Source organism: Mesoplodon bidens, assembly GCF_964165515.1.
Source record: "Mesoplodon bidens genome assembly, chromosome: 6".
Lineage (NCBI taxonomy): Eukaryota > Metazoa > Chordata > Mammalia > Artiodactyla > Ziphiidae > Mesoplodon > Mesoplodon bidens.
The window spans coordinates 64,158,249-64,173,039 of NC_138162.1; the positions used below are offsets into that span (position 1 = coordinate 64,158,249).

The 14,791-nt window shown below is 39.9% G+C and overlaps 1 protein-coding gene across 2 annotated transcripts in view; it reads left to right on the top strand.

The window, feature by feature from the left end:
- Positions 1 to 5,371: 5,371 nt before the first annotated feature.
- The window catches only part of ZDHHC21 (zDHHC palmitoyltransferase 21), a 62,190-nt gene continuing 52,770 nt past the window's right edge, over positions 5,372 to 14,791 (top strand). For both annotated transcript variants that reach the window (XM_081236883.1, XM_081236884.1), the window contains exons 1-2: positions 5,372 to 5,560; positions 13,031 to 13,163. The gene's annotated coding sequence lies outside the window, so the exon portion shown is untranslated. The remainder of the gene's footprint in view (positions 5,561 to 13,030; positions 13,164 to 14,791) is intronic.

A 14,791-nucleotide genomic window follows, 5' to 3' on the forward strand; every position in this document is an offset into this window, starting at 1 on the left:
CTTCTTCACTGTGACGCTCTGAGCCTGCATTACCGATGGAAGTTTCCCAGGCATCTCTATTTGGTGGAGCACCCATGTCAATTACATTTTTTTACCACCTAAGGCTACAGCTTCCTGCTGTGGCACTGCAGGCTGTCAAAAGGTGAAATGCCTCGGAGCCTCAATTTTTTTCATCTATATTAGGTGTAGATTCCATGAATCCAAAGCAGGTCTGTTGAGTTACTATATGTGGAAACCAACAAAAGTTAATCCTCTAAAGTGTTTTACAGCCATAAGTACTATTATGCAGAACAGCAGAAAGTACTATTTTTATTATCTCTGGCATCTGGGTTTTCTTTGAAGGACTCAGAAATTGTTTTATCCCCCTAGTCAACATTATCTCCACATGAGCCACGTGGGCTGTCCCTTTTAGCCTCTTCATCCCCTTTCCTAGTGCTGAATATTCCCCTATTTTCTTTCCCTTTCAGAGAGCCCAGCACCTCCTGTTCTTGTGTCTGCACAAAGATGGAAGCCACTGAATTTTAACTCTTAGCCGCCCTCCTCTCCCCTTCAAGATTTCCCACTTGGTCACCCTCTGGCTCTTCTTTGCTCTGACTTTGAGAATTAAGCAGCTGTTTCTTCTCTACCAAAGAAAACCCTCCTATTTGGACTCTTGATTCTACTGGTGCTCCTGCCCTTCACTTTGTTTAAGCTCCCAATTCTAACTTGTCTTCCTCTTCTCTGTTTTTATGGTTTCGTCTTGTTGGTTTTCTCCGTCTCTTTTTGCTGTTTTCTTTATAATAACATCTCTCGATGAAAATCTCACTCAATCTTTCTCTGTCATGCAAAGAGGTCGGCATCATCAAAATTGCCCTATTTTTAATACGTTGTTTGCATCGAATCAGGGCAGAACTTGCCATCATCTCTCTAGACCCATTTTATTTCTGTCTTGGAATTCTGTTAATCCCATTTACTTAGAATAAGCTGTTTTCTGAAAATACCACTCACAGAAATAGTTTTTAAAAGCATTTAAAAACCTTCTATCTCAATCCATATTTCTCTAAAGGATGAAGGATCAGGGGGATCTGCCCAAAGCATCACTTCCTCCCATGTTGGAAGAGTCTACGTGTGAAACTGCTGAGTCTCATTGCTGAGAATGGCAGCTACTTTGCTGTGCCTTTGACACAGAAAGGGAGACCTCTTTCCTGAAGAACCTTGACTTTTGAGTCCTGACAACAGGTAGCTTTCATTATCAAATGGGTTATTAAAACTTCCTCAGCCAAAGACTACCAGGAACAAGTCTATAGCGTGAAAAAAAGCAGATTTATTTCCTTGGAAAAAGGGAGGGCACATCAGAGGAGTGCCTGCTGCTAGACAAGCAGGAAGAGGTAGGCATCTTTTGTGAACTGGGCTCTCACTGAAGGACTTTGAAGATGGTCTAAGGGAAGCAGGGATCAGTTTTGCATTGGTTGTTGTTTTGAGGTACGATTAGAAAAAGAGGCAATTAACTGGGAACTGGGTGTTGTCATGAAGTGAAGGTGTCAAGATGACTGAGCAATTGGGTATCCCTAGTAAGAAATGAAAATAGCACGTGGTCTGGGGCATCACTGGTCAGTAACCACCCAAAGAGAGGGTCGTTATTGTAATTTCTAACTGCTGCTTGATCTTGGCAGAAACAGTGTTTTCTATTAACGTTGCAGCTGCCTTCATCTGTGTCTGTCCTCCCAGCCTGATTAGTGGCAGGGCTTTTTTCTTTTTTTCTCTTTTCAGTCCAAGTTGGTTTTCCCTCTTTCAAGATTCCAAACAGATTTTCAGCATCCCAGACTCTTAACTCACTGAAATACATTTCCCCACCTAACCAATTGTAAGTATTTGGGTTCATCTTGATTTAACTTAATAGAAAACTCTAGAGCAAACATCAGGCAACCTTAAAAAGTTGAGGCAAAGCCATGTTGTTTCGCTCACAGTTTCCAATTTAGGATATTTAGAACTTTCCCAAATGCCCCACCACTCTGCCTTTTGATGATGCCACTGCCCTCACAAATAGTCTTTCCAGATTAGAGCAGGTCTATTACCCTACTCCGAAAGCTTAATGGCTCCTCATTGGAAATCTCATTGTCTTTGAAGCTCACCATGATTTGGCTCTGTTCTACCTTTCCATTCTCCTCTCTTTCTATGTGTTTCACATTTGAGCCACATCAGAGCGACCCTTGTACTTCTACACTTCCACGCCTTTGCTTACACTTTCCCTCATCCTGGAGGGATCCTCTGTCCCAATCAAAATCCTATATTCATACTTATCTGATGCAAGAACTTTCTCCACGAAGCCACTCCTGAATCACCCTGTTGGCACTACCAGCTGCTTCTTTAGCATTCCCATAGCACTTTGTTTATGCCTCTGGTTAGCATTCCTTTTCTTCGGTCTCCTAAGAATGCAGCGTTCTTTAGAGTTATCCTTGATATTTGGGGGGAAAAGTGTTATTTTACCGACTCTCTACGTCCTGGGGAACATAGAACTCTCTACGTTCTTAACCTGAAGTTCATGACTTCATCTCTGGGGACATGGGAAGGTGAAGTATCTTGTGAAACTTTACGTATACATCTGTATGTACATGTTATATAATTGTGTAACTTGTTGGGAAGAGTGTCTACAACTTTCAGCAGATGCTCAAAGAGATGTGTAACCCCAAAAAGGTTAAGAATAACTATTAGAATATTAGACTGTTGTGGAATGGGCACTCTGCCACTCAGACAGATGGGGGAGAGGACTACAAGCAACCCAGAAATCATGAATGTGCATCAAATGTGGGTGCTTAGGGCATGGTACCCAGCTGGGCAGGTGGAGAACTCTATCCACCCAAAGCTGCCAAGGGCTATTTGCCAGTACTGATTAAACTCTGGACTGTACTCTCACTGACTTTAGGAAATTGCAATAAAATTCTATCCTCCCCAGTCAAGGCACAGCAGCACAGTCATTGGCTGAGTTTGTCCACATAAATGCCCTGACCGTGCCTTTGTTGAGAAGCCAAGTTGGCAGTGGCAGCAATGCTACTTGTCCTCATCTACTTTTTCTATTCCCAGATAAATATTACTTGGATTAATAATCACATTTCAGTCAGTCACAGGCACCATGAAGACTAACATTCTGGAGGGAAAAAATAGTGCATGACATATGTCTTTTCTTCATCCTTAGACTAAATAGAAAAGCTCCTCAAAAGGATTATATGATGCCATATCTTCCTATTCTCTCACTTTAACACAGGTGTCTAAGTATATGGGTTGCAAGACAATACAGTCAGTGTTGAGCATGAATGAGAGAACTAGGACTTGACCTTCAGTGCAAGGGATAGGCCCTTGATGATACTGCCCATGAGAAAAAGACTCATGATTTTGAGAATGTTTTTCCTGCCACTTCTCTCCTTCCATGCCTTTCTTAGAAAATTCTCTGTGGAACTGATTTGGCTAATAACAGGTTAGCATTAGAAAAAGGCATGAAAAATATGTACACTTCCAATAGTCATGTGCATTCACATGCCCATCAACTAAGTCTCATTTTGGCACCTGTTGAGATCATTTGCCACAGCTTATTCTCTCTCACAAGGGTATGCTAAGAGAGAGCAAAAGAATATGCTATTCAGTACCAGGGTTTAGGGGGCAAAACTCCATGTTTCCTTTTCCTCAAAGTGACTAGTTATCATTATTACTTCCTTCTTTTCAAACAAACCCAGTTACAAAAATCCTACAACAGCAAAAGCATTATGAAAATCAATGATAATTCTTCCAAAAGCAAGTGTGACTACCTTCAAACCTAGCTATTCGTGAGCGAAGGAGCTTAGTTCTCAATCTGAAAAGCAATAAAACTTGCATATAGTCAAATCAACCCCTACCAATGAGTTCCTTTGGGATTAACAGATATTTTAACTCAGTAATTTTAAAATGAGCATGCATTAGAATCATCTAAAAGGCCTGTTAAAATACAGATTGCTGGGCTTCACCCCCAAAGTTTCTGATCCAGTAGATCTGGGGTGGAGCTGGAGAATGTGGATTTCTCATGAGTTCCAAGGTGATTCTGATGCTACTGGTGTGGGAACCACACGCTGATAACCACTAATGTAGGACTTTAAGGTTGCGAGGTATTGGTAATTAATTCAGAAACCAGGACATAACATGTTTTAAACTACCTAGTAATACAAGGTAACATAAGGGTCCAAAATAAGCTACAGTGTGTGTGATATTGAGAGGATTTGAGCTGATATTTGGATTTGAGTGATATTTGGCAGGATTTGAGCTGACTTCCAAGTCCAGATGGAATTAAGATCATCAGAGAGGAAGGTGGAGGGCATTCTAGGATGGGCAGAAGAATCAAGTTAGTTAGCGGTAAGACTGGAGGGGTAGGTAGGGACCAGTTTGTGGAGAATGGCTTTCAATGCCATTCTATAAAGAGTTCAGACTTTATGTAGCAGGTAATATTTCTTTCATTCCCACATTATTCCTCCCATGGTATGCAGTCACAAAGCTCTAGTTCCAGGTTACTGCAAACATTTTAACCTTCCCAAAGTATTGTTCAGCTGCGGTGAGGGGGGAGAGGGAAGGTTTTAGCGTATCTCTGACGTTTGATGAAGATACGAATTGAGATTGGGAGGTGGATTATTTGCAGTGTAGAGTCAATTTATTTTTCCTAGGTTGCAGGGATGGGAAAGCCAGCAACTTTTGGAAGGCATCTGGAACACTAAGTAAAGCTTGTTTCAGTATGGATTTTGGTTGCCGACAGGAATAGGAAAAAATCATGGATGTCTTGGGCAACTGGCTCTTGAAGTGGGCAAGACCATTCACTAGAGGCCAGTGCTTTTCAAACGTTAAGGTGCACGTGTAGGAATCATTTGTAGATCTTGTTAAAATACAGATACTGATTCAGCAGGCCAGAAATGGTGCATTTCTAACAAGTTCCCAGAGGATGCTGATGCTGGGGTCTGCAATTTGAAGCAGGGTACCAGAGGACATTCAGAGCGCGTTAGGGGTAGAGAGGCCCGTGGGGCATCCCTCCCGAAGTACGGAAGGAGGATAAATGCGATCCTTAAAGGCCCTTCTCCAGTCACTCAGGAGAGCGGGACAATGGTGTGGAAGGAGGAGGAGAGCGTGAGGAGAGCGTGGGCAGAGCTGGGAAGGTGGCAGCCGGGGAGGGCGGCGGCGGCGCCGAGGTGCGTCAGGTACGGGTGTTCGGGTGATGGCTGTCCGGCAGGGCACGCTGCCGCGGCGCGTCTCGGCGCGCTCGAGGCGTGATTTCTGGTCTTTAGGCCCTCGGCGGCTCCCATCGCGGCTCCCGGGCGCCCAGCTGGGACCGCGGCGGCGGCGGCGGCGGCGGCGGAGGCAGCCGGTCACTCCACCGCGCGGGCGGCGCACACCTAACCCGCCGGCCCCGGCGCTCTGGCTCCCGGAAGCGGAAGGGGAGCGCAGCCCGGCTTGGGCGGTGGCGGCGGGACTAGAGGAGGAGGAGGCGGAGGGGGAAGAAGCGGAGGTGGAGGGGGAAGAGCCGCCGGCGGCCGCGAGAACAGCGGCGGGGAGAGGCGAGCCCCCGGCGCCGGTGAGTGTGTGCAGGCGCGAGAACGCCACGGCCGCCCCCCCGCCCCCGGCCCCTGCAGCCCGGCGCCCGGCCACCCGCCCCTGGCTGCGCCCCTGTTCCGCGCCCTGTTCCCTGCCCGCACCTGCCCTCGTTCCCGCTCAGAACCCCGGGTCTTCTGCGTGCCCTGCCCGCCTGGGGCCTGGCCTTTCTCCCAGCATCTTCAGCCAGAGCTGCAGCCGCCCACCAACTGCCCCTCCTATAACTGGTGGTGGGTGCGTTCGTGCTCCAGTCACGATGATTTGGGGTAGTTTTTCGTGCGTGTGTGTGTGTGTGTGTGTGTGTGTGTGTGTGAATTTAAAAAAACCTGTGCCCTGAGTTTCTCGCGTATGAACTGTAGTTTCCCTCTCTGTACCCGCTCCCGGCGACCTGCGTAGGGATCTGGGATTTATCCTTGCCATCACAGCCTTTCATTCATTTCCAGATCGCTGGGTGAGGCTTCAGAAGACTTGCAGGAGGAGAAATAGTTTGCTCCTTTACTGACCTTCTGCCTCCCTCCCCCACATTCAAGAGTGGTTTTAAGAAAATGGCTTATGGATGGCAGCAGTTTGCACTTGTTACCATTCACTGTAACAGACCGCTAGATTTTAACTGGAGAGTCTATTTAAAGTTGTGGTCTTTCTCAAGCTGTATTTGGAGCGTATTTTAAGATCCCTTGTGAGTCAGTGGAGGATGTCTGTATCTCTAGGGCTAAGAGAACCTGACCAGTTTATTACTTGAAAATATTGCAATATAGCAGTCTATAAAAGTACAAGGGGAAAAAAGAATCAAGGTCGTTGTGAGCGGGTCATAAATCATAGTGTAAAGTTACAGTATAAAATCATGACAACTAACGATAATTAAGCATGCAGGTTAAAAATATTTGTCAAATGGATCCAAGGCCTAATATGTGTACTTTGAAAAATTCACTGCCTTCCTTGTAGTAAAAAGTAATAATAATTATCATCTGATGATTGCTTAGTATGTGCCATTCCTGAACTAAAAGGCTTTTGGTGTAATATCTTGTTAAATCTTTCCAACTCTTTAGATTTTATTTATTTTAAAGATAAAATCCAGAGAGATGCTTTATTTTGCCGTAGGTGTGCTAAGTTGTCATGGCAAAAAAGATTTTTGAAGAGATGAGAAATCAGTTGGAAAGAAGGAACCAAATGATTTGGTGTCGTGGAAAGAAAAACTAGATTTTAGTTCCATTGCTGTCACTATTTAGCTGTGGGGTCATGGGTAGGTCAGTGACCCATGCCATTTTTCATCTATACAACCAGGAAGTCAGGATAAATTCTTTAAGCTTATTTTAGCTTTCCCATCCTTACTTGGCGTATGCTAAGTTTGTAAATAATTTAAGACCCTTTAACATGTTAAAGTTACTTTTAAAACATTTACTTGAAGAAGTATTAGTAAAATTATATCAAAATATAACCAAAAATGTATAATTCCATACTTTTAGAATAATATTTGGTGTAGTACTATTCCAGAATTCCTCATTTTGGAGGTAAAACAATAGGATTATATTAAGTCCCTTCAAACTGTTGTGACTTCTGTTAAATTTAACGTACTTTCGAAGCCGTAGTTGGAATAAATGAACTGGAGCATATTTTAAATAAAACAGTGTCACATTGCCTATCTCTGGGGTGTTTTACTTAATAAAAAGGAATTTAAGCATTTAAAAATGCAAACATGTAAGCATCAGCTTAACAGGTATGTTCTAAAGAAGTAACTGGTGAATCGTAAAATTTTTTACTTCTTATTTACTCACTGCCTGATTTCTCTAATTCATAGAGACTGATTCAGAACCTGTGGAAAAGCTTATGGATAAAATAATGTCGTGTATTAGTGAAGAAATGAATTTAGAAGTCTAGTAATGTCTCCATGGAGCTTTTTTTCAGGAATTGTAATTGAATGTGAGTCAATAAAGTCTTTTTCAGTGTAGGAGGCTACATAGTGGCGTTATCAGTACTACCAGGCATAACAGGGAAGGCGGAGGAAAAGCTATTTTTATTACCAGGAAGTTGTTCCCTAAGCTCAGTTTTACTTTTATATTAAGGAATGAAGACATTTTATATTACTTTAGTAGAACATTAGGGCTCAGTTTCAACTTTTCAAATGCACTAAGTATAAACGGCATCGTAGCATGTAGTAGAATAATCAATGAATTAACACCTCTTATTAAAGTTGAAGATGTATTGATTTGAATCAGTAAAAAATATAGGTGAATGACATGAAGAAAAAATGGAAAAACACCAGTCTTGCTTATTATCAGAGTAGTGATTTTTTTTTCTTTATTGGAGTATAATTGCTTTACAGTGGTGTGTTAGTTTCTTCTTTATAACAAAGTGAAATCAGCTATATACCTACACATATATCCCCATATCTCCTCCCTCTTGCGTCTCCCTCCCACCCTCCCTATCCCACCCCTCTAGGTGGTCACAAAGCACCACGCTGATCTCCCTGTGCTATGCGGCTGCTTCCCACTAGCTAGCTATTTTACATTTGGTAGTGTATATATGTCCATTGCCGCTCTCAGAGTAGTGCTATTTTTGGTTAAGAATCTTTGGTAAATTGAGTTAGCCTAGGACTTCCCTGGTGGCGTAGTGGTTGAAAGTCCGCCTGCCGATGCAAGGGACACGGGTTCGTGCCCCGGTCCCGGAAGATCCCACATGCCGTGGAGCGGCTGGGCCCAGTGAGCCATAGCCGCTGAGCCTGCGCGTCCGGAGCCTGTGCTCCGCAATGGGAGAGACCACAACAGTGAGAGGCCCGCATACCGCAAACAACACAAAACAAAACAAAACAAAAAAATTGAGTTAGCCTAGTTTAAAAAGCATATCTTAATAAACATGAAATAGCACTGCTCTCCATGGTAGCTACCTTCCCCAAAATATCTTAAAGTGATGGTAGATTATTTACTTATTTCCCTCTTTTGATGTACCATGGGAAAAAATGTGGTATTTTCAAAGTTTGTCTTCTGCCTTTTAGGCCTCCTCTTTCCCTGTGCTTTTCCTCTCAGGTAGATTGACTTGATCCATTTAAGAGACTGAATAGGTTTCTGCTCTCTTCATCTATCTGTTGCTGCCACTTCCACAAAAGGGCAAGTTAGGTAAAAATTAGTATTTTACTACTCACTGATTCATTCAATTTTAACTTAATGTGCTCCACTGTGATCTCAACCAGGCTTCTGATTTTAAGCCTTTTATCTGTAATTATGGAATGAATAACTTTTTTACCTGCTGCAGGATTTTCAACTTCAGCAAGCAAGGAGAGATTTTTTTTCTTTTAGTGTTATTGGTTTTAAATCATGTCTGCTCTGGTAAAGCCTGGTGTGAAGGAAATCTAATTTAGCCTTTTGATTTGTGGTTTTTTTTTTTTTTTTCAATCTGTTCTTGGTGCAGTGGGTACTAGATAGAGGTAAGTAGCTGGCTTGCCTTTCCTCATGGAAGAACATGTCTGATTCACACCCAGGAATGATGCCAGAGCCTAATTTCTGGCTTTTACTGTAGCTGAAGTTTTTTCCTTGTGCTGTTTTTGGAGCAAAGGTTACCTGTGCCTCCTGTTCCTACCCTGCATTTAACTCCAGTTCTTCCCTTGCCTGTCCTGTCCTTTTTCCCACACCCATACCTTCCTAAATGAAGTCCTGCCTAGACATTTTGTACTGATTGAAACAGTATTTGGTAGTCTTTAATTCATATCATCACACACCTTCCCAGTTATTTTTGCTTTTTGTTGGGAGATTCTGAAGAAGTGTGTCGTTGTAGTGCAATACTTTTAATAAAGGTATTAATTTACATTTTTTTCACTCACGAGGCGGGTACACAGAAGAGCAACAGCTTATGTTCAGTTCTGCCCAGAACATAGTGATTTAAAGACTTGTTCTAGGAAGTGGATCCTTGAAACCATTGATGGTACAGGTTTGATATGCTTTGACACTTTGTCTACCCACATTTTAACAGAGTCTTCCTGGAGAACTCAGCAATTGGGTCAGAATTCCCTACTTTAATTCTGCATTCTTCCTTAGCTTTTGAAATCACATCCTGATTTTCTGCCATGCTTCATTGCTTAATTTCCCAGTCCTTCCACTTTTACCTGAAAGAAATTTAGTTTACAGGCTTTAGTTCAGTCACTCTATTTTAGATCAGATCTCTATTTTTGGTTTTCTGCTTGAAGAGACCTCACGCCAACCTTGTGGAAATACAACCTCCCTACGTGCTTATAGTGTGATGCGAGGGAAAAGGCTGTGTACTGTACTATCTGAGGTTTCTCATCTCTGACAAGTAGTTCTCAGACTTCAGTGTTAGAGAAGGTAGGCAGCTGGGTATAGTTAAATTGTATTTAATGATGGTGACCCAGAAATACTGTTTCACCCTGGAGTTTGTAAGACTAGATGTACCACTCATCTTTAGTCCCCCCTGTCCTCCACCCCCCACAAATGCCCCTTTAAAGTTGCCATTGTTGGAGGTGTTTATCATTTGCCAGGCAATTTCCCTTTTAAGTAGGACAACCACCTTGTGTGTTGATACTTTTATTACCATTTTAGAGATGGTTAAACCGAAGCTTGAAAAGAAACTGAAGTTTGGAAGCTAATAAGAGACTGTTTCATAATTTGAATGTGGCTCTCTTAAGTGTCTGTATAAGATTAATTTCCTACTCTATTGAAATAAACTGAATACCTCTGATGTTTTAAAAATTGGATTACCTCTTTGGCTAATTATTAAAGACAGCTGTATCCTGATATTTTAAGGTAGAATTACTTGACCAATTTTTCAGAGTTGATAAAATCAGAAATTAAATAGCTGTGTAAATATGTAAGATTCATTTTAAGCTGCATTTATAAGGTTTAAATTTTATGTATTTTAAATTTTTATATATTTGTATATTAACCATTTTGTTTTGACCCTGGGGGGGATTTTTTTTTTTTTTTTTGGTTTGCCCTGTAAATTGTTGATTGCAGTCTCAGATGTAGCAATGTTAAAAATACTTAACATTTTGTAGTTATAGAACTTTGAGATATTCTTTGTTATCACAAAATGTCTTGGGTTTTTAAGACTAGAATTGCTTTTATATCACGTGGGTGAGATTTGATTCCACAGTGATGGCGATGCTGAACTAGATAAAGTGTTCATCTCATTTTGGATGCTATGGCTATGATGTAGTTCTGATAACTGTAAATGTAAAGTAGGATTTTTTTCCTTGATTTTAAGCCAGTGAGTGACTAGGGTTTGACTCATGGATGGTTGACTTGTGCTGTTACCTAATGTTACTGATGGAAACTACTGTTTTGCTGCAACAGTAAGAAGCCACCCTAGAGTCATAGCCTTAGCAGAATTACTGACTTTGGCTATGTTTCAGAGCACTTCATTGTACCACACTTAATTCTGCTTGAGATCTTTTCTAGAAGAAGATGAATTCATTCATTGCCACTAGAGTAGCAGCTCCTTTACTAAATCATTCTGTATTTTGTCTCTAAGAAGCAAATGTGCAGCCAAAGAGACCACTTTAAATTAGCTTAGAAAGTTAGAGTATAAACAAGTTATATTTCACAATCTAACAGTCATGGACCATAGAAAAAGTGACCCTGGGAGAAAGTACAGTTTAAAAAAAAAAGTCTGTAAGGGGAATGGAAATGTAATGATAATGATTTTGATGTTTTTTTCCACATCCTCAGATGTGGAAAATAGATTCCTATTGCTATGGTAAGCAATATGCATAACAGACTCACAACTTGTCCTTTATTTCCTTTCTTGGAGAATGGTACCACCATTCACCTAGACCCTAAGCCAAAAACTTGGGAGTCATCGTAGCATCTGCCCTTTGCATGATTGATTACCACGTCCTATCTGTTTTACTCATTAAGTTCTTATTCTGCCCTTTTCCAGCATACCTCCTATCTTAAGTGTTCCTTCCTCACCCCCCTCCCCTCCCCACTTCCTTTAGAAGTTACTGCTTTTGGGGTACTTACCATGTGCCCTCATTTCTCACCTGAATAATCAGTAAGCCTAGCTTATTCCATATAGTCAGTCTTGGAGCTTTATGCATCCACCCAAGTTCATTCTTCAGAGTGTTACTCTTCTTTCCAAAATGCACATTTCATCATGGCATTCTTCTGCCTTTAATCCTTCAGTACTTTCCAAACTACTGTCTTCAGGGTGAAGTCCAAACTCATTGGCATGGTTTAACAGTGTTTTTTATTCTTAGATCACTCTCTTCTTGTAGGTCATGAAATCAGTCTAGCAGGCTGTGACCAGCATTATATATTTTTAGTAAAGTGAAATATAATAAAATAGTACAGTATCAGAGTACGTCACATATAGTCAGGGTGAATATCACTTCATTAAACTTTTTCAGTTATATATTTTATATATGTGAAATATATACTCACATATCTCATATATTTCTGTGTATATATTACCAGATGTCCTGAACTATATTTCTTAAAGATGCTTGTGGTCGAAAGGTTAAACGCGTTTTATCCCATTCTTCTATATTCAATGACTCTAGTCATTTCAGTTTACTTAGATTTTCTTTGCCTGCCCTTATACCTTTGCATACTCTGCTCTCTTGTTCAGAAGAGCCTCCATTCTTCATCCACAAGTTTTGCTCTCTCCAGAAATCTTTTCCTGATGGTAACTTACCAAAAGAAATAAATTTTTTATTGCAAGCTCGTACACACAAATATTTACATAATTGAAAAGTTCCATGAATCAATACCCTTCCTGTATGAGATGCATTATTGCCCCCTTGCCCTCTGTCTTACTTTGTCTTACTTGGTATTGATCATGTCTGTTTACTGGTTTGTCTCTATTGAGAATAGGGATGGTCTCTTTTTTATCTATACCAGTGCCAAGGCGTAGTAATATAGATAGTGATTGAATTAGTGAGATACTGAATCAGTATATGTTTTCTAGAACTCTTTACAGTATTATTGTTTAAGCCTGAACTGTAGAAACTAACTTTAATGGTTGATTCTCTTAATGGTTTCATTATAGGAGGATAACTTTTTTTCCTTAAAACATTTAAACTAATACGTGCTTCTATTTTAAACTCTTTATTTTATGTTTATCAATTGTGATTAGATATTCCAGGCCTAATATCTTGATAGATATTACATTAGATTTTGTCACATCAGTGACCTCAGAATTTATTGTCATTTTGTGATTTGTGGTCAGTAAGTTTGATGAAGCCCAAATGCTGGACATGTAATACTAATTTGATTTTATGGGAACTGAGTGGTTTCAAAAGAGATAATGTTCATGTATAGTGGTAATCAAATAAAGATTTTGGGGGGCTGGCTGGATTAGATATGAAAGCATAGAATTAAGTGGAGTTGAATCATTTTATTTCTAAATTTAAACTTTTTTTTGTAATTGAAATTTTTACGGTTAGAATATTTAGTTGCTTACAGTTTTTATCTTTATTGTGAGATATTATTTGTTAAACCATTAATAGATTCACACGGAGAACTGCTCTTGAGGAGAGATCCATTTGTTGGGATGTAATTTAAAAAAAGAATGAATCAAGATAAAACCTCTAAATGCAAGTACCAGAAAAATTACAACACATCTCAGTGAATTTGCAGGTGGTAAGTGCATTTAATTTTAATGGGAATATGTTTCTGAATTGTGCGGCGTAGTATCCTTAAAGTGTTATGTTTAGATGAATTTAACAATCTTTCATTTACAAAAAAAAAGATAGTTACTTTATGTCTATATAAAATTTTTCATACTAACTTTTAACTACACATTTTCTTAAATAAGGCTTTTTCCATAGAGAAAAAAATCTGTAAATAATACCAGTTTCAGAAACATCTTCCTGAATTATAAGTCTTATATGGCTTTACAGCTGATGCTTCTGTGCTGCATTTTTAAAGATATTAATTTTAAAAGCATTTCATATAAGGATAATACATAGTGATAAAGAGAGGCTAAAAGTAAAAATTTTGTTTGAGGTTGTAATGTCGAGCCACACCTCATTGGCTATCTTTATTTTTCAGTTGGTCGAGAAGAATTTAGAAGTACATATGTCTATTAATAAGCTTACATGAACACATAAATATATACATAAAATGTGACAGCATTCCTTCTCACTACTCTTTCCTTCGTCAGCCAAGTGGTAACCGCTGTTAACAGTTTGGTAGATGTGTTTTCCTCCACCCATACGGAAATTACTTATACATATATTTTTTTTTAACAAAAAAAGAATCATGTTATACAACGTATATCTGAATACCCGTCACCTAGATTCTACAACTAATATTTTACTGAACTACATCACATACTCATCCATCTCTCTGTCCACACATCAGTCCATTTTTGGGGGGGATCCATTTGAAAGTAAATTGCAGACATCAGCATACTTCCTTCCTCCTCTCCCCAATAATACAGCATCCGTATCATTAACTGGAGTTCATTATTCGTTTAAAGGGTTTTTTTAAAGGTGAATTTACATACCATGAAATGCACCAATCTTAAGTGTATTGCTGAGTTTCAACAAATGTATGACCTGTGTATCTCAAACTCGTGTTAAGATAGAGATCTTTATCAGCACCCCAGAAAGTACCCTTATGCTTTTTCCTAGTTCGTCTTTATCCTCCCCTCCCTCCAGGAAGCTACTGTTAGGATATTTCTCCCCACCATAGATTTTGCCTGTATAATTTGCCTCTTTTCACTCAACACTATGCGTGGGTAGCCATATGCAAATCTAGATCTACTTCCTTTTTTTCTTCTCTAAAAATTGCAGTAGCTTGGAAATAGTCTACACTATGGATGTATTATAATTTCTAGTATATGACCATTTCCTTCCCTCTACATGGGCATTTAGGTTGTGCAATATTTTTGTGATTACAAATAGTGCTATATAGAACGTCCTTGTATGTGTATATACCTGTTCACTCTAATGAATACTTTTGTAGGTATTACTAGAAATAAAACTGCTGGGTCAAAAAGTTTGACATTTTAATAGACACTGCCAAATTGCCCTCCAAAGATGGTTTTATCAGTTTACATGCATATCAGCAATGGATGAGATTGTCCTTTTCTCTCTGCCCTTTCAACATTGGGTGTCACCTGTCTTTCTAGAATTTTGTCAGTATGAATACCTAGTGATTTCACATTTTCCTAATCAGTAATGATTAACCACTGGATTTTTTTTTTCTTTTGTGAATTGCCTCTCTGTGTATTTACTTGGTATGCCTCTTACTAGTCATATGGT